Below are 20,772 nucleotides of genomic sequence, written 5' to 3' on the forward strand. Positions count from 1 at the left end.
CTCAAACTGTCAATCAAGCAACACAAAGGAGAATTAAAAAACACAAATCCTGCTCCTCCCATGCTCTTTTAATCACTCTGGATGCCTCCCACCCCAGGGAAATTCCTTTTTCTTAATACATTTACCAAGATATATGTTCCTCTTCTAGACCCTAAGGTCCTAAGGGACTGGGAATGTCATGTTTTTGTGTAACCCTGTGGATCCCAGAACAAATACCCAGCACCAGACTGTACCCTCAAAATCAGAAGCTCACAGTCAGGTTTATATCTTGGAAAGATGGCAGGTAGCAGGACAGTTGATGCCACTACCGTCTAGTTGTGGAACCTGGATATAAAATTCCACTGAGTGATTCAAGGGGCCCCATGCAAGCAGGCCTGAATCACACCAGAGAGCCAACAAGTGCCCTTTGGAAAAGTGCCCCGTTGGGCATGGGCTGGGCCTCAGCTGGCAAAGCTGGCCACAGGCCCTTAGGAATGAATGGGCTTCAGTTATACAGAGAGCAAGATAATTTGAACCTTATGCCTCCTCACCACATTTTCCTAGATCCAAGCACCCTACAGCATGAGGAAGAACAGAAGGAATTGTCGCTGGGATCCCAGAAGACACATTTTGTAGGTGAAGTCTCTGCAAGTCTTGGAGTATGGGTGGCTTTGCTAAAATCCTACCTGTTTCACTGCAGCCAACCCTCGGGTGGAGGGAGACAGCTTCTCAGGGTTGTGGGAACACAGGCTGAGCCTTTCCTTTTAGCTTCAGAAGGCATGGGGAAGTGTGGAGAATCAGGCAATTTCCTTTCTGAGGAACCTCATGTGTGCACACAATAAGAGCTCATTTCCTCCCATTGGCTTTTGTTTGAGTGGTTTCCTTTGATATGGGATGTCTTCCGCCCTCCTTCACAGTTATCTAAACCCAGGCATCTTTTTCTAAGCTCAACTCAGGACCCACTCCTGCTGGCCTAACCTCAAGTGCCTCTCCTCCCTGTCTCAGACCTCTCACAGCACTCAGTGCGTAGGCACTGCAATCCCAAACCAGGAGGGTTAGTCTCATGGTTCTCCACTGGCTTTGCGTTGTGTACACGTGTGTGTCTGTGTGTGAGTGCCTCTTTGTGCATGCCTGTTTGTGTGTGCACACACGTTTTAACTTCTCAACGAGACTGCTTGATACCAATCACAGAGGTAATGAGTACACCAATTTTAATCAATACTCTCTGAATGGAGGGAATGAAGCTTTTGAAAAAGATCCATAGTAGACTTGAAGATATAATTTATGTTGTAAAATCTGAAAATCATTCTCAATTGAAAACCAAAGTGGAATTTTATATACTTATAATGAATTTCTCTTTGCACTCCCTCCTTTTTTTTTTTTAATTTATTTTTATTTTTCCTATTCTTATAGCTCCCTGTGAGCTGATCAGATGGACTCCATGCTTCTTTCCTCTTTGCCTGTGACCCATATTGCATGACCTGGAACTGCATGCAAGTACCTAACTCGTGAAAAATCTCTGCTGTTGGAGTGTTTTCAGGGAGAAAAAAGGACACATGATACTGAGTCCTCCAACACAGGCAACTGGGCCATTACATCCAGGAAGGAAAGACAGGTTCCAGGAAACACCTTGGTACAATCCTTGCTGATTTAATCTCTATGCAACAAAGAGTCCAACTTTTGTTTTGGGACCAGAAGGCTAAAAGGAGTGCCAGATGTCCTGGGAGTGTTTCCTGGTCCCAGAGAAAATTCATTCATCCATCCATTCATTCATTGAACCTCAAAGTTTTTCAGTTGTTTGGCCCCAATGGAACTAGTTACCATCTGTTTGAATGAGCTAAAAAATGACCTGAATGAGGACAGAATCAATTTTATCCATGCCAAAACAGCTCAAGGCATGAGCTTTAGTGGAGCTGGGTCAAGAGCTTCATTTTTCACACATGCACTCTATGAAGCTCCACAAATGTAGCCCTCAAAAGTAACTGCATTTCAATTATCCCAGAAATACTATGATTCCTTTAGGCTGGGGTAACATGTTCTAGTAGCTTACCATCCTTATCAAATAGAGGTATTCCTGAAAGTCTAGCCAAAAAAAAAAAAAATGCTTTTATAGAATATAAAGCCTTCTTGCATTTTGCTAAAAAATAAAAGAAACAAAAAAACAATGTCTTTGTGGGTGATTAAAAGACTCTAGGAATTTGCAGATATAAGTCATGTCAAAGATCCTGTTCTTTCTGAAATTGCTTTGAGGGTCAATAGCATTAATTGGGGGTTGTTCCCCCAAGAGCTTCATCTTTACCCAGAGAAATATATCCTAATTATTAGGTATTGAGGTGTTTATTCTGTGTGCAGTACAGAAAGTTCTTTACATAGATTATATCTCATTCCATCCTAGTCAGCCCCCAGGCAAATGAATATTATTATTCACATTTTAAAGATGAGAAAACTGAAGTTCAAATATTATTTTTTATTTTACTTGAAATAGAGCAGCTAGTCTGTGGCAGTTCCAGAATCTGAATGCAGGATTTGAATGGTCTCTTAATCCCAATGCCGGGAGGTCTATGAATCTTCTCCATCCAAATTACCATGTGTTCTTGCTCTAAATATAGATTCCTAGGCCCCGTGTCTAATTTCCCAAATCAGAGTCTTGGGGCCTGAAACCTAGGAATCTGTCTTTTTAACAAGCTTCCCAAGATTTTGTGCGGGCAATGTGAATAGCTTTTGGAGTACCTTTCTGAGCTTTTGGAGTATAGCTTTTGAAATGGGTGCAGAAAGAAAAGACAACTTCTTTCTTCTTGTAGGACTGAAGTCAGAAGTAGGATGGGGAAAAAAATGTAGTACAGAAATATGACCTTGTTGCAATGGCTGCAAAGGCTGATTCTGGCCTGTCTGTGGGAGTGTGTGTCTTTTACTTAGTTTTCAAGTGGCCCTCAAGGGCAAAGAAATAGGTCAGTCCATTTTGTGAGATGCTCTGTACATTTTGTGCAGCCAAACATAACCAGAAGTATCTGTCCTACAGTGATTAAGCAACTAGAAATTTATTTTAAAAGTTAGGACATTCCAGATAACTCTCCAGTTTACACATTTCACTCTGACCCTCTCTCCACCCATTCCTTCCTCAGTCAAACTTCTCTGAAGTTTAAATGAAAATAAATAAATATATAAAAGACCCCTGGCTGAAGGGGTTGGGGTTTAGCTTGTGTCTCTTCAGCACTAAAATACAACTTGGTGGGAATGTGTACATTATTTAGAAGAAAAATTCCATTTTCTCTTATCTGTAACAGAAACTTTTGAGTATGTTTGGGTGAATGATGAACTATGGATTTCTATATGGATAATCATACCCAATAAACTATAACTTATAATACTATAGGCTAATCGCCTATGAAAGTGCCTGGCTCAATACTAAAAATTTTCAATTATTAAATCATATTCCAGAAATATTTATTGATCACCTAATAATGAACAGGCTCCAATTCAAGTTTAAAATACATGGGGATTGCTACACTATGAAGATTTAAAATTTATATTTAGACGTGGTAACTAAATTGGTAGATTTTGTTATTTAGGAGAAAAGTGCTCAGTTGATGTATTAACCTTTTGCTGAAGCCAGGAGCATAAAGGAAAAAAGCTAAGGGAAGTAATAAAATAATAAAAAAGTACAACACATAACATTCAGGTGGCACTTTAACAAGAATCTGTAGTTGTTTTACTCTGGCTAAGCCTGTAATGATACAAAGCTATTCTTTAATTAGTAATCTGGATCAATGCAGGATGTTAGAATATCCCCATCACAGGATTTTTTTTTTAATTCAGCAGAATTCATTTTAAGGCAAAAGCCTCTGGGGGAATCTCCCTGGAAAAGAATTTAGACCTCGACTATTACCTTCCTTCATAGTTTTCACCTTTCCTATTATAGAAGAATAAAACCTATTCCTACAAATTTTCAAAAATCAGTTCTCCCCCATGGCCTGAATCCATACCCCTGTGGCCTCTCTGAACCAAAGTTCCTCTTTGCCAGCAGCCATCCCCTCATGCCTAGTCACTCAGCTTAACCCTGCTTTCTTTCAAGTTACCTCCATCTCTCCTATTCTTGTTCTACATATGCCACACTTGCTCCCTAAACTTTTTCACTTACCACCCTCCCAGTACCTTGCAGTTCAGCTTCCCACTCACAGTTCTTCTGAAGGTGTCTACCCAAAGGTCAAAAGTATCATTTTACTAGTCCCCGTCCTGGAACTAGTCTCAGCCCTTATCTTTACTGAGCCTTCTTTAGGATGTGGCATTACCTCCCACTATCACCTGGCTTTAGGAAACCCTAATACCAATCTGTATTTTATCACCCATCAGAATTATTTCGGGGACACCATGAATAGCATAACTCGTTTTCACAGATCCAAAGGTATATAGGGGGATCTCAAGGCCAATGCACCTATCCCAGGGAACATTTACCCTTTTTGAAATGCTCTTCACCTTGGATTTCTATGCCAGTGGAAATGTGCCCAGGAAATCCCCTAAATATAGGTATTCCCCAAGGCTGTGTCCTCAGCCATTTTCTAGATTATATTTGCTTCCTTAGCTATCTCAGCTCTTTTATGATTTCAAATATCACCCCTCTATGGATGAATCCCAAATACATATCTAGCTCTGTTCTCTACTGAAGCCTAGACCTGTACTTCCAAGTGTATGCTCCATCTTCACTTCAAACTTCTAGTGAATAAAATCAGCCTTATTATCTTCCCCCTCAAATTTATTTCTCCTGCCTATTTCTGTTAGGGGCATCACTAATATCTTTGTTACTTAATTCATTGTCTCTGGGTCATCTTTGATTCCTTTTCTCTTGAGATCAATAAATCCTGCCCCGACTATTATTAATTTGCTCCCTGTATCAGCATACTGCCCTCCTGTCCAGTTCTCATTGCCACTACTGCCACTGCCTTCACTCCTTGCCTGGGTGCCTGCAATTCTCTGCTCTGAACGGTGCACTCAGAATTATCTCCCTAAAGCAATGTCTGACCTCAACACTCACCTGCTCATGAACATCTGCATTCAGAATGAAGTTTCAATTCCATTGGTTGGCACACACAGCCTTCCACATTTAATCCATGCCTAGCAGTTTGGCTGCACCCCATGAGATCTTCCTAGATTGTATCCCATGGTCCAGAGAAACTTCCATGTATCACTTCCCATATGCATGAATTGGGATCTTACTCATCCTTCAAAGGCCAAGTCAGATACTGTCCCCTCCATGAAACCTTCCTTCCTTGCCTCACTTAAACACAGCAGTAATCTTCTACACAGGGCATCTTGTACCTTCCTAGTAGCATGGATCACCTTCTGCTTTGATGATTTATTTTACATATCTGTCATACTACAGTAGAAATTCCTTGATGGGACAGGAAACAGGGAAGATTTAAGAAATGCTTTTCTCCTCTTCCCATACAACCACCTTCAGCACACTATTACTATTTTTCTGCGAATTTTTTTCTGTTGTCAAGAAGATCTTTATTACGTGGAACACATTTTGCCTTGGCAGGGCAGGTAAGGGAGTAAATTGATAATGTGATCAGCCCCTTAGCACTGACAGAGGGTAGGGGAGAGCTGTTTCCTCCAGGGACTCTCACTGTGGACAAGGCACTGCCTGGACATTGATTCACCAAACCTTCACAAAAAACTCAAGAGGTGAGAGGTGAGCATTATCATCTGGATGCATGCAAACAAGAAAGCCAAAGCTCAGAGCAAGTTGGTAACTTTTGTCCGTACCAAGTAGTGGCTTCTAGGACTAAAATCCGTGTTGATGACCCACAAGCTCTGTCATCTTCAGGCACCTGATTTATTTTTTTGAGATCCTCAGTCCCTCTACTGAAAAGGACTATGCCTTGTCTAGAGTTATACAGCAAGAAAGGGTACAGGTCATTAAAATCTGTGTTCCCCAGTTCCTTCTTTCCTTCCACTAGTCTTAATTGCCAAATAGGCAAACAACTTTAAGCAAAACTTTCGTGTGGTGGAAAAAAAGGAAAACAGAGAAAAAAGGAGATATTTTGTACATGATGACAAAGAGTTTAATTGTTGTTGTTGTTGTTCTTTCCAAGTTTGAAACATTAACTTCCCATTGACCCAGAGGTAGGATGACAGGCGGCTGAAATGGTCTTTCATGGTTCTTATTTTCAGTGGGAATGGAGACACCCACTGCTAGAAGCCCAGATGGTTAGGAGAAAAACAGATAAGGTGAGAAGGCATGAGTGGACATGGATTGAGGATACGGGAATACCTCTGATCGACTCTCCCTTAATCTTGTAATAGACAGTGGCAGGTAGTCAGCTACATTTAAAAACAAAACAAAACAAAACAAAACCCTTTTTACTGAAGACAGAAAAGGCCATATGTCTTAAATAGCCAGCTCACTGAATTTCCACAAATTGAACACATCTGTGTAACCAGCACCCAGACTGAGAAAAAGATTATTAGCAAGACCCCAGAATCCTCGCTAAGATACCCTTCACCCCAAGGGTAACCCGTCTCCTAATGTCTAAAGATGGCTACATTTGAAATTAACCCTTTTACTGTTCTGGCCAGGACAGCATGTGTTCCTCTTGGAGAAGCCTTTTCTGGCAGCAATTGCCATTTCAAAGAAGAAAAAAAAAGTATGTGCGAGGGAGAAATTTTGAGTGTAGGAGAAAAGTGTTTCTAATTTTCAGTCGTGAAAATGTGAGGGGAAGAAGGAATATGTGAAGGAGGGAATAAGTCAGTAAATGCAGTCCTCGTTCTGCTTCCCCCATTAAAAGCTGGAAGCATTCCAGCTACATGCCATTTTGAGAAAGGAAGCAAACAGAATCGACCTTCTATACCTTCCTCTGCCTTGGCCAGAGCAGTTCAGCTCCTATTCCAACAACGTTCCAATATGTGGATAGGTCAACGTTTATTATTTAATACTAAAATGTTCACTAGAAGCCTGACATTGTATTGAACATATGGTTTTGATTTTTTTTTTTTTTAACGGCAGCAAGTAAGATGGAGGGCGTCACAAACCTACCTCCAGGATTTATTTTCTGGTTCTTGCCAAACTCACTCCCATACTGATGCCCTTTTTGCCTTAGCAAGTTCAGGAGCCCAGAAAGGACCCACAAAGAGGTGCAAGCTAAAATACAACTGCACTGAACTAGCTCTAACAGATCGACTCCAAACTGTTGATCTAACAAAGCACACAGGCCGAGCCAGTGCTTTTCCATGACTTTCTGCTCTAATTATCAACCTGGAAGGAAGAGATCAGCACATCAAATAAAAATCCATAGCCGCAGAACAATTAACTCAAGACTCAACATGTGTCTGGCTTAGGGGGCCAATATTAAAACTCTGGTATCTACAAGGTTTTAAACAGCAACATTCTCCAGCTTCACATCTTGAATATTGGCGGTCAGAGCCTCCAAAAATAATAACTCCTTTTATTATTTTTTTTCTGATCAATTATTTACTGTGGTCTGGGGTTATACAACATAAATTTCATGTACCTAGTGGTCAGTTAAAAATTGTGTAGTTTTAATTTAAAACGTAAATTTTAAACATTGCAAAGACTGCTAGCTGGATTTACAGGACATTTTAAAAAAAAACAAAAACAACTAGTAGCCAAGGAAAAAAAGCAGTCTGTGATAAAGGGCCTGAGGATATTTGGGTTAAATATCAACTTGAACATTTTTCTAAAAAAAACTGGAGGGCTTGTCTCCACTCAAGTTTGAAAGCTGCAAAACAGGATCTGGACTTTCTTTCTCTAGATTAAAGCCTGGCCAGGCAGTGAAATGGTTTAACACCCCTCCCTTGCCTTTCCTTTGTTTGCTCAGTGTGGCCCTGAGAAGGCCAGGGTGGCACTGGGAGAGAAAATCCTTCCTGGTCGCTCCTCTGAGGAAGGAGGGCGTGTTAGTGCAGCCTGCTGTTGACTGGAGCTGGGATTAATTAGTTCCTTCGGTGACCTTGGCACCTACTGATGGCGGAGTCTGTCTCTAAGCTGCTAAGGACTCTGCACTGAGAGCCACAGAGAAACTCAGGACAACTGCCGCTACAACTAAAATGATCGCTGTTATGTTGAGCCAGAAAACAAACCAACAAAAGCAAACCAAAAATATGTACCTTACCTCTGAAAACTGTTTTATTGTGTTATAGGTATGATTTGTGTCAAGATAAATAGATATAAATTTAGGTATGGATATGCACATTATATATTTATATCTATCATCCATTAAAAGCCATCCATCCATCCATCCATCCATCCATCCATCCATTCATCTTGTCTTTGTGGATAGTTTTGCATGTCAATGCCCAACATTCTGTCAAGTATTTCTGGAGGAAGCTAAGGCACATTGTTGGGACTGAAGACAATTTTAAAGCATGCAGGTGTGGACAATGTCTGTCCCACCCCCACCTCACTTGCACCCATCAACTTTTTTCTGACATCAGGCCTGAATCCTCCTGAGGGAAAATGGAAAGCCCTATTCCTATCTCTATCAGGGCTGGTTCAAGGTTCAAGTAACATAGCAATATGATAACATGATTTGAAGAAGCCTCTGGAAGAACTCACTGTCTTGGGTTGCATAAGTAAAGTATAATTTTCTGAATAAGGGAGGTGCTCCCAGTCAGAGTGTGCTTGAATGCTCTCTTTATATATACGAAGGCCTGCTGAAGAGGTATTTGACCTACTTAGGGTCACTCTAAAGACCTGAGAAGTGAAAGTTATGGGGATTCTCATTTCAATTCAGCACAGAGAAGAATTTTCTAGCAAAATGTTAACAGTTTTTATGTATCCTGTCAATAGAGGTAGTCAAGCAGCAGCTAGAAACCATTTGTCAGGATTGTGGTAGAAGATAGAGGGATAAGAAAGGATAAAAGTTATGCTAGATAATCTCAGATTCCTTCCAACGTGGAATTTCTTTATCATTTTCATTTTACATTTGATGTTTTGGTTGGTTGGGTGGTTCTCAAAAAGAAAAGGCTATCCAAATCTGTGTAGTGTGAAAAGTTCCTCAGGTGATTCTGGTATGTCTCCCTACAGAATGGTGCTTACCACCATTCTGGTTCCTGAAGACCCAAGAGAAGAAAGAAGCCATTGGAGTAGAAGGTCCTGGGAAATAAAGAGTTAAAAAGACCAAAACTCTCAGTAGTCCCAGCAGCCCCAGAGGCAGCCCGTCCCTTTGATCCTGCCTCTTAATTGCAGCCTAGTTGCAACAGGGAACTTTAAAGGAAAGAAACCGGGAAACTCTAGAGATAGGGTTTGTTTTGTTTCCTGAGGGGACGGTCTTTGTGGTGGCTGCCAGGAAGCTGACACTTTAGGGTTCAAATAATGGGTTTCCTAAGGAAGCAAATAAACAGTGCCTTCTACCATGCTAAGAGTCAGTCGTGAATAGAACCCCAGAAACACTGGGCATTTTCGTGTGCCATTTAGTAGGAATACCAGGTCCTACCTTGCAAATGTGAATAGACTGTAGGTAGAGAGCATTGGTCAGCAACAGAGAAAGAGGCTGCAGTGAGAGGAGCATGTGTAGGCAGACCACAGAGGTCCCTGAGCAGTAGAGAGAACAACCTAACGTCCTCTGTGGAGAAGAGAGTGACATGCATTAAAGTTAACAAATAAACAGAAAACAGCATCGCACGGAAGAGAGAAGTAGAGAAGAGGAAAGAAGAGGGATTTCTAAGAATCCTCATAGAGTGTAGCAAAATCACAACCACATGAAAAATCTCCCTTTTGTATAGGCCTCACAGTTGATAATGAACTTTTCCCATGTGTTATCTAGTTAAGACGTCTATAAATTGAGATTCGCCAAGGTCTTTAATCTTCTTCCAGCACATAAGCGTGCACATACACACACATGCACACACACATTAGAAGGATGGTCAAGAGTAAGGAAAAGGCTGACTAATCACGACAGTTCACAGAGACAATGCCCAGTCATCCCAGGCTTTGTGTGTGTGACCTTGGCAAGAAACTTGGCCTCTCTGCACTTCATTTCCTTCATCTCATCTGTCAAAAGGTTTAACTGAGTTTTTGTACATAAAGCCCTAGCAGAATGCTTGGCATATAGTAGGCACTCAATAAACCCAATAAGCATATGTTCCATTTCATTCCTAAACTATTATTAAACGTAAAGTAAAAATGCATACAAAACTATCTGTGTGAGGACTCAATGGGTACCTGAGCAAAGAAAAACTTTACATGAGTTTAGCCAGAATCCTGGCTCTAGACATGTGACGCAGAGAAGTGAAGGACCTGTGGGGCGTGGCTCGGATGGTGCGCATGGCTGCATGTCACAACAAGATATAAAACAGTTCAGGTGTTCACAAGCCAGGCCCGGGCATTTCATTTACTCTACTTATTCCATTAAATGTCTAACCCTTCTAATGATGTCCTCATTTATATGGCACGACTTTAAAATGAGCATTTTTAAACCAATGCAATTTTAACTGCATATAACACTACTTCCATACGCTTCATGCTCTTTGGAGAGAATAAGGAAAGAATCGCATTCTCTGCATCTTAAGGAAAACCATGAGTTGTTAGAGTTCTCTGAGTTAATTCATCATGGATGTGAGGACTGAAGTAGACACATCAGACTCTCAGACTCCAGTTCTGACCACCACTTAGGAAAAAAAAAAAAGAATCTAAGGCTGATTTAGAACACATATATTTCTTAGGGAAAAAAAAAAATCTCTGGAGCAGACATGTAAACAAATATACGAGCCTTCCCCGAAGGCTGTAAGCAAATCTCTTGGGGGAACTGAAGAGAGTCTGCATCCACAGAGAGTACAGACATCACGGTCAAGGGGAGATGGTCCATGGCCAGTCTTTCTGACCTGGAAAAGCTCCTCTGAAAATCCTCAAGTCTGCCCCCATCCCGTTAACCCCAGCGGCTCTGATGCAAGGCTGGTAGGATAAGTCAGTTCAGCTGCAGTGCTACTCTGAGCTGAGCAGCCTGTAAAGGCCTGCTGTGGCTGAGCAGGTAGGCCCTGGCCTCGGCCCTGCAGAGCACTCCTTTAAAATCATGCCAGACACCAGTGATCTGCTGCCATCTACTTTCCTGCGAGCAAAGCAGTCACAGAATTCCAGAGCCTCACTACGCAGTGTGGTCCATTGCCCACCACCATCATCGGCATCACCTGGAAGCTAATTAGAAATGTAGGATTTCAGACCCCTCTCCAGAACCACTCAGTCAAGATGCACATTTTTAATAAGATCCCTACGTGATTTGTTATGCATATAAAAGTTTGAGGGAAACGGACTTTGGCCCAGTGGTTAGGGTGTCCGTCTACCATATGGGAGGTCCGCGGTTCAAACCCCGGGCCTCCTTGACCCGTGTGGAGCTGGCCATGCGCAGTGCTGATGCGCGCAAGGAGTGCCGTGCCACGCAAGGGTGTCCCCCGCGTGGGGTAGCCCCACGCGCAAGGAGTGCACCCGTGAGGAAAGCCGCCCAGCGTGAAAAGAAAGAGCAGCCTGCCCAGGAATGGCGCCGCCCACACTTCCCGGGCCGCTGACGACAACAGAAGCGGACAAAGAAACAAGACGCAGCAAATAGACACCAAGAACAGACAACGAGGGGAGGGGGGGAATTAAATAAATAAATCTTTAAAAAAAAAAAAAAAAAAGAGTTTGAAAAGTGCTGGTCTAATTTACTCAATCCAGGCATGTAGCACCAGGGATCAACTGTTTGAATACTCTGAGTATTTTCTTATCTTGAAAGTCTATTTTCTTCGGAAGGGTCCTTAAGTCTGGGTTCAATGGAACCCTTCTAGACCCAGAAAGAAATGAGGTATTTAAAAACAAGATGACCAGGGTCCAGCAATAAATCCAAACTCTTTGAAATTACTGCTCTACACAATAACATCCCCCAAATGTACATTTTGAAAATTAGATGCATGAGTCTTGATAATTGTTGGTCTTAAGCACTTTGTTTGGGTTATTAGTGAAGACCTTTTTTAAAAAGTCTGCTGTAATTATGAAAGATACAAAGGTAGAGCCCTAACCATGCAATATTCTGTGGCTCTAAATGGGACTCTGAATCAATGTTTGTCTCCAAGAGGACCATGGAATGAACACCGGAGAGGGTAAACTATGCAATGCAGGAAGATACGATGTCTTCCCACAGAACCATGGAGACTAGGATATGATATTCAGCTGTATTGCTTGCTCATTTTTGCCATTTTTGCTCCTTTGTTGGTATTCATTTCACTGATTCTCTCCCAGCTCTCCTTCTCTTCCAGGACCCAGGCGTTCTTCCCTAAGGCTCATTCTCCGTCATCTACCTATCTTTATTTATGCTCCCCTCCTCCCTGGGGTCTTTTGCAGTCATGGTTTCAACTATAGTTTCAATGTAGTTGTCTCAAGCCTCCATTTGTAGTCTGGTGTCTAAGCTGTTCTCCACTGCCACACTGTCAAATATATCTGGGATACTCTACTTGATGTCCCATCCTTAGCTAAGAGCGACGTTACCAAAACTAAAACCACATCACCTCCGCACACCCACAGACCCTTTCCCACGGATTGGGCCCTATTTTCCCGACTACCCACTCTTCTCTCCAGGTACCATAGATATTTTTCTTGCTAGAAATGGTGATGTCATTTTGACTCTTCTAAGCTTTCACTAGCTTCTATTATTTTCCCTGAAAGATGCCACTGGATTTGTCCTTTCTCCCCTATCCTCACACCACCACGCTCATCTACCTCCATCCCACATCATGCACGCATGGAATATTTTAAAAGTTTTCTTGCCAATGGCATCACTTCTTACAGATTTCCTAACCTCTAACCTATCCTACATATAAGTCCTTATAAATCATTGGACTTGCTGTTACAGGTGATTAAACTCTTCCATGCAGTTTTTCAGGTCTTCCAGATTCTGGCTCCACCCACTCCATCTAACTTTATTCCCCACTGCACTGCAACATTTGATCCTTATTTTCCTATTTTCCAAACTCAAGTTTTCTCACTGGCTCTTTTACCACATCACTCTGGGTAACTTTACAAATAGTATCCTCCCTTCTGGGATGTCCTTCCCTTCTCTAGTGTTGGCCACTAGCCTCTCTAAACTTTTTTGATCATACACTTCTACTAGGAAATATTTTTAAGATTTATATGGATGATTTTTTATTTATAAATGCTATACTTACATAATAATACTGTTATATACATTATCAAACATGCAAAAATTGACTTTTTTTAAGTGATGACCTAAATGATATTAAGATAGAAGTTCAACTATTCCCTTTCCTTACTTAGTGGATAATCTTTTCCTGGGCCTGGGGGTGCACATCCCATTTTAGAAGCACTGGTCTAGACAAAATATATCCATTCAGATCCAGAGGAAGTAGTTCTTCTTGCGTTAAAGTCTTATCTACTACTTTTCTGAAATCCCAGGACATTTAAAACTAAAAGCAGTAAATCATTCATATAATATATGCCTCACCAATAGTTTTTAGTTGATTAGTTGAAGCTTACATCAAGAATGCCAGAAATTTATAGATTTTAAAATAATTCAATATCTTAATTAAAAACATTGCTGTCTTGCCAAAATTGCTTAGGTTGGGCTCTACTCAACTATGCAACATCCAATACAAGAAAACTCCTAGTGAGCCTGTAGTTTAATTTCATTCAAAGAGTATTTTGTTTCATTAAATAGCATATGCACAGATTCCCAGAGGTTTGAGGACTAATTCTTCCATATTTTGGCTAATGAGACTTTTAGCATACTGTTTAATCTCACTCAAATAGTTTTTGTTTAATTTATAAAACAGAATTTTGGGCATTAAAAATACTGCAATGATCCATACATGTAAGATATCATTTTTACAAGTACACTCAGTATTAATATGTCATAAATATGAACTACATGAAGCATATACATTCTGAGATTTTAAAAATGAAATAATTGATATCCCACCTCTTCCACCTTGAGCTTTCTATCTCTTTCAGCAAATAACTATTTTTATTTTCCCAATTTAAATTTGCTCAGCTGAAAACTTAATGTCCCCTACCCATGGGGCTTAGGAGTCTGATGGGCCTTAATATAAAATATTGGCTCTGCTACATATTAGCTGAGGGATTATGAATGTGTTGCTTGAACCTTTCGGAACTTTTCTCCTATCAGCAAAATGAGGATAATGTTAACTTCGTGGGACTGTTATAAATTTCAAATTATATGAGATATGCATTAAAGCACCTAGTACATAGCACATGCCCCTAAAATTTCCTCCCACCCCCCCCCCCCCCTTCAGGTTTAAGAGAACTTGTAATGAGATGCTCTCACAGGAAAACAAAAATACTTTGCATTTTGGTTTCATTGTTGACTTTGGTTTTTCCCAAACCTTAAGATCATTTACAACCATTAACAAATTCTATATTCCTAGAACAGGGGTTCTTAATCTTTTTTGTTCCATGGACCCCTCTGCCAGTCAGGTGAACACCAAGGGTCCCTTACTAAGTCCACACTATACTTTGTATTACTTAATAAATATATCACACCCGAACCAACAGTTCCCCACAAGAATAATTTTTTTTTAATTCCTGTTCAAGCTCATGGACTCCTGGTTAAGAACCCCTGTTCTCGAAGCACCTCATAGCCATCCACAGACAAATTCAACTTGCTAGTGATTGGGTTGGGGCATGATGCCAGAAAAGACTTTGTCCATTAATGCCTTCTAAGCAGTTAGACCTGAGAAAGGTAAGCCAATCAACCTCTCTTCTGCCTCCTCATCTATGCTGCCGAGTCGTCCCAAAGTCATATAAAATGCACATGCGTCCAAGAAAGCATCTGGGGTTAGAAGACTGTGACATGTATACACGTACCAGGGACACTTCTCAATTTTTCCTTTCAAGTCAATTAACCAGTGAAAAAAATAAATGAATGAAAGTTTTAAAAATCCCATTTATAACTCTTCTCCACCACAAGCTTTGCCTAACACCCTGTTTCCAGAATGCCCTAATTCTAGGCTCCCAGGTTTTACTCTCTACTTGCACTGCTAATTGAGATAGTGTTATAAAAGCCCTTCGCAAAGTGTATATATATATATGTATAAATTATCCTTCTGAAGATGTTTGTGTGTTTATTCTTATCTTATTTGTAAGATCTTGTTTCCCAGTGACTGTGGATTGCAAACTGCTCAGGACAGGGACAGCCAACCTCTTGGGCGTTTCTTGCCTCCTCACTTCTCCCGCTGAGGTGGCTCATCATCCCCAAAGCCCGTCTACAACTATCAGCCTGCAGTAGATGCTCCTAAGCCCTGGGGCCTATCTTTTCCAGACTGAAAAGAATTTTTTAAGCTTGATTATATCCTCTGTCTCATCTCCCAGCTCTCCTTCAGAATGGGCTCCTCACCTCGTAGCTTCTCTATGCACAGAGACTATATGCCAATTTTGATGTTAGGGTAATAAACTAAACTGAACAAAAAGTTTAGTGTTTAAAAAAGGGAAATATTTTAAGTAAATCTGTTCCTAAGGAAAAAAAAAAAAAAGGAGCGAGGGGAGGCGGGGTGGGTAGCCTAATTCTCCAGAATTGGGAATCAGGTTTCCTTGCTGGAGATGTAGATGGTGAGATAATTGCATCAGGGGCTCCAGCAGGTACCCTGTGGCTCAGAAGTGTGGAAGACAGTCTAAGATTTCTTTTTGTTGACTGGAGTTTCAGGCTTTTTAGGTGATGTGCCCATGTACCCTCATCACTTTGGAAATGAAACTGGCGGTGCTCTGACTGGTTATTAGTCTCTGTTGCCTTCTATTTGGTTTTCTACAGTATTCTCACATGTGTCTTGCTCATCTTACCTCTTTATATGTTATTTAAATAGCATTTATGCTGAGAAATATAAGGGAGATAAAGAAAGTGCACACATGTACATATTTCAAAGTCAAGAATTTCTTTTCATTCTCCCCCCAAACACTCACACTGCCTCACACCTAAAATTAACATCTGAAGGTTAACAATTCTAAATTAATATTATCCAATATATTTTTTTAATTCTTTGAAAATGATCCTTTTGCATCCTTTATTTTTGTCCTTTATTTTGCACACACACATAGTCAGGTATCAGGTAATTGACTCAGGGAAGTAACCAAATAGCAGAAGCCAGGGAAACCAGGAGGTGTTTAATAAACACTTGTTGACTGATTGATGGAATATACTGACCTAGGATCCCTTAGACAATGCATTCTTTGTCAAAACAAAACACGAAGGAAAATTGTTGTGTCCACTTTTATTACCAAGTGTTCCGGCCCACTCAGGGGAGCAGGTCAGCCCAAAACTTGTCAATCAGTCCCGTGCTCAGGTTTACAAAAGAAACCTTCTGGCCTTCCCGTTCACACCTGCTTTCACTCTGGGCTACAGAGGCGGGAACTAGTCTGAACAATGCCAAGCTGTTGAAGGCCCAGGCCTAATGCACATCCAGCCATAACAATACCACCTTTGACTCCTTACTATGCATATTAGCAGAGCTGCAACCAGCCAACAGTTTGTGTGCATTGAAAGAAAAATCGGAGCAGATCTCAAAGCTGGAGAAGAAGCAGTATTCTAACTAATTGACCTTAGTCCTCCAGCCCCCTTCTCTGGAGAGAAACCAAAGTAGGAAATGCCAAATTCCCTGGTCCAAATGGTGCTGGACATCTATGTCCACCTGTTTTAGTGGACCATTTCAGGGAAGATGCCCCGGCTCCGAGACACCTTCTCGCTGCATCCACGTCCTCTCTTTTGCCTTGCTAGGCCTTCCGGCTGGACCTCGGGCAGCTTTGGGGGAAAGGGCTAAGTCTCCTCTCTCACCTTCTGACATGCCCCTTGGGTTCTGTGCTCATCTGGACTGACTTTGGACTGAGAGCTTTCTCTTGACTTTGTCCCTGGCTGACTTTGATGCTTTTTACCTCCCTGTCTTTCCAAACACACCCTCGCCTCTACTGCCCACCTGCTTCCTAGAATTGCCAGTTTTCTCTGACTGACACGACAATATTAACTGCTTCTTAACCTGCCAGCTGCAACGAGCACCTGTACCTGAAGACATTAAAGACGAAAACTATGTTTTCAATAACCGACATACCCTACTGTTACAATATCTTTTTATGAATCAGGAGTTTCACCCCTTCCAATTTTACCAACCTCTTCTATGTTGATAATATGTTTTGCAATTTTGAAAAATGTAAACAAGTCAATATGCCTTTCCACCTTCTCTTGTTTTCAATCAGAGAGTGCAAGAAGAAAGGAAGAGAAAATGCATGTAAGATTATTTTAAGCTCAATATATAAATCCTCTTCTCCTAATTCTTGCTTGGAATCTTGAGTACCTGATATTGAATTGCTATGGCACTCCCCGAGCGCAAGACTGGCTGGTTCCCATGTGATATTGATTTGTTTTCACCATAGCAACAGCAAATTAAAACAACTAGCAGAGAGGAGGCAGGCGGTTAATCAGTAAAGCTGCATAACCAGTACATTTCACAGGCATATTTTCCTTCCTTTCTTATTTTTTCTCTTATTCACTATACTTTCACGAATTTACTACAAAAGTTGAAGCAAAATAGTACTAAATACTTTGGGTAGTACAAGGCCTATGTCTGGAATAGTCTGGTTTGTACAGCTTCCAATGCATTAGACTAGATATATGGGGAAAATGCAAACAACAATGCTCTGATTTCCTTGGAAATTTTATTTGTTGGTCTCAGAATAAATATCTCTAGAAAATGTACATAAGCACAAGGTAGAGTGAAGGGGTTTGTATATATGAGTATACATCTAAATACCCAGAAGCATTTGCCTGCAATTTGCCTAGTTTCATTAACACCAAGGTTTTATTCTTTTGTATTTAAATAGCAATGGCTCTCTGTACCAAAAGAAAAACAACTTTTTTTCCCCCACAAGTTTACAGTCTCCCCAAGTGCTAAGATTATGAGGAAAATTGTAATAAATATTATTTAATTCTATTAAGAGAAAAATTGAGGAAGGCAATTGCTCAGGTGGTTAGGAAGGGGATAAAAAACTAACACTGGGAACTCCCAAGAACTCCTATCTGTTCTAACCAAAATTCACTCTTAAAAGGCTCCTTATTAAAATCCAAACTTCCTCCTGATCTCTCTGACCCAGGTTGCCACCTGTGACATTGTGTTAACTGCCCGAAGCATTAATCATTGTACTTCCCTGTTTCGGTCCATCTGGATTAGAACATGGTGGTCGTGGTAGGTTTTTTATATATACTTTATATGAATAAACAGCTGTTACCACCCTCACAGCCAGCCATTCAACTTGGTGGCAGAACCCGTGTCCTAAATCATGGCTCTGGTGGCACTGGGAATGGGGCCGAGGGGACTGTCCATGGAGGTGGCAGTTCTGGGGAGGTGCTGCACCAAAGGGAGGGGAGGGCAAGAAAAAGCTGTTCTCTGCTTTTGCCAGCCCCGTCAGAACCTGCAGAAAACCTGTGTTGACCTGCCCGACACGAGGCAGGTATGAGAAGATCCCCTCTTCATGTGGGGGATCAGTTTTGGGGTTAGAAAGGACAGGCTAAAATATGAAGAAATAATTCAAGACCTGCCAAATGGGAGTTAGAAGGCTCCTGGCCAGGACATAAAGAAATATTCCTTTCTACGAGCCTGAATAAAAGAGCACACAGCAGAAATAGTTGGGAGATGACGTCAGAAGTTCTGGGCTAGTGTCCTGCACTTCTCCTTGAGAGTAAAAACAGTGGGTCTAGAAGAATCTACGTGGCATTGCCCTTATTTAAATGAGTGCTTCTACTCCTCACGCGACAGGATAGCTAAAGAAACTTCATCTTTTTTAAAGACCGTGAGAATGGTCTTTTTTTTTTTACCTTATTGCCCCCAACACACACATATATTACCAAATTAACAAATATCATTCCACTTAGCCTTTGTCTTTTAAAGTGACAGTAATGTTTCTTGAAGAACATTCACTGCCGCTGTGGATGTTAGGCAAGGCAGATTTTTTTTTCCTTCGCGTCAGTGCTTGCTAACTATTATAAAAATGTTACACATATATTGTAAACACATGCTTCCAAGGCCTAACAAAAAAGGCACAGTTTCCTCATGCCTGGCAGAAATTTAAAACGGAAAAGGGCAGAAAGAATTCTTTAACAAATATATCCTTTCCTTCTACTGGGCCAAGTGTGTTAAAAATAAATCTTCTCCATCATTTCTCACCGCTGGTTCTCGGCAAGAAAGTTGATATGGTTCGGCATAGTGAAAACACAGCTTTAAAAGCTAGCCTGCCCTCATTAAATTATTCTGCTGGCTGTGTGTTCTCATTAAAAATGCATAAAGATCAGATAATTGCAGTAAGCATTATTAACCCAGCTTTACTTTTGAATATAATGGTTCCACTTTTAAGCTGGAAACAAAGACTCAGACATGCCAGAAAAAGAAATGTAAACATTGAACTACAGTATCGAAAACTTGCCAAAAAGCTACCTCTTGGTAGGTTGTTAAAAACGTGCTTTTGAAACTCAATTAAAGCCATAGCTTTGTAGAACTAGGTAGGTCCCTAATTTCTAATAAATAGGCATTTATTTGGCCAAACATTCAATTGGTGATTATTTACCGTTAAGGGTTCCCCCCCCCCCCTTTCTTAATTACAAGTCAGTTTTCAAATAATAGGATGAATGTAAACTTTATCTATTTGGGAGTTTTCCATGGCAGTATGAAAAATTTCTATAGTAGGATAATAAGAATGCTTCCAAGAATTCAAGTAATTGTTCTTGAACAATAAATGGACCTAATAGATCTAGTCCTTGAATAAAAATTCAATTTTAGCCTTCGCTTCAAACAGGCAGTTTAGAATCAGGCTTTGCCATTTCTTTTTCTCAAATCAAAATGTTACGTAAAACTCTAGGGTCTCCTGCAAGTAGTACATTTGAATTAGTGGAATCCGGTTTCCCTGGCTTTCCTAAGCAACACACATGGAATGCAGCATACTGCAGCAAACTCTTTAAACATTCAGAAAAAAAAAAAGGAAAAAAAAAAAAAAACGGAGGGGGGTGATTCTCTTACCTTGTTTAGCTCTGTCTGTCCTTTCCATTTACAGTAACCCCAGGAAAATCTGGCAGAATCAAGTGGCCAAGGCTTCTCCACGGCATCATGAGGAAGAAATTTTCATGTAAATAGTTCTCATTCCCTGTTTATTGTACTCTGAGAGCCGTCTGCCGTATCTGGAAAATTTTGCCTTCAGATGATGAAGCAAAGACAGTCTAAACTCTGTTGCTGTAAGCTGCAGCCCTTCCTTCCGACAAATCCCTCCCAGCCACGGCCAGCCAATCGCCAGGCAGTTCGTCAGCCCTACTCGTCTGAAACTGGCCCTAATAGGATGACTGACACAGCAACACAGCACTTGCAGTGTGTGAAAACAGTGCATCCATACTGATGAAAAAGGAATTTCCCTCTCTGAAGAAAGCAATCATAGCACCAAGACAAAGTGGCACATAATTGGCAGAGCAGAGAGAGGGGTAGCTCAAGAAAACACCCAAAGCCTGTGGCTGCTCTGTATATACTTTGAAAACACAAAACTCTGAAGATTCTAAAGAAATCCAGGTTACACATGAAACTCAAGTCATTACCCCATTTGATAAAGCATAATGTTTGAAAGGAAACAACAATTCAATGTCCGCCATGAAAGTAAGACCTTAAAAACATTCACATATGATTTTCATTATCGAGGCAGAATGTGTTAGCCCAACTGCATATTTCAAAATCAAAACATGCTTACAACCCTAGCACACACGGTTTGACTGTTTAACATCTGTTATTGTGGTTAATTATTGTAGCCCATATATCTTTCATCTA

The 20,772-nt window shown here is 40.8% G+C and overlaps 1 protein-coding gene across 6 annotated transcripts in view; it reads right to left on the reverse strand.

Annotated features, from left to right (window-relative positions):
- Positions 1 to 20,245, reverse strand: part of MBNL2 (muscleblind like splicing regulator 2) — a 156,701-nt gene extending 136,456 nt beyond the window's left edge. For 2 of the 6 annotated variants that reach the window (XM_004467576.5, XM_004467573.5), the window contains exon 1: positions 19,984 to 20,245. The gene's annotated coding sequence lies outside the window, so the exon portion shown is untranslated. The remainder of the gene's footprint in view (positions 1 to 19,983) is intronic. The other 4 variants (XM_004467572.5, XM_004467570.5, XM_004467575.5 and 1 more) reach the window with 3 other exon arrangements.
- Between the last annotated feature and the right edge of the window lie 527 nt (positions 20,246 to 20,772).

Source organism: Dasypus novemcinctus, chromosome 15, assembly GCF_030445035.2.
Source record: "Dasypus novemcinctus isolate mDasNov1 chromosome 15, mDasNov1.1.hap2, whole genome shotgun sequence".
NCBI lineage: Eukaryota > Metazoa > Chordata > Mammalia > Cingulata > Dasypodidae > Dasypus > Dasypus novemcinctus.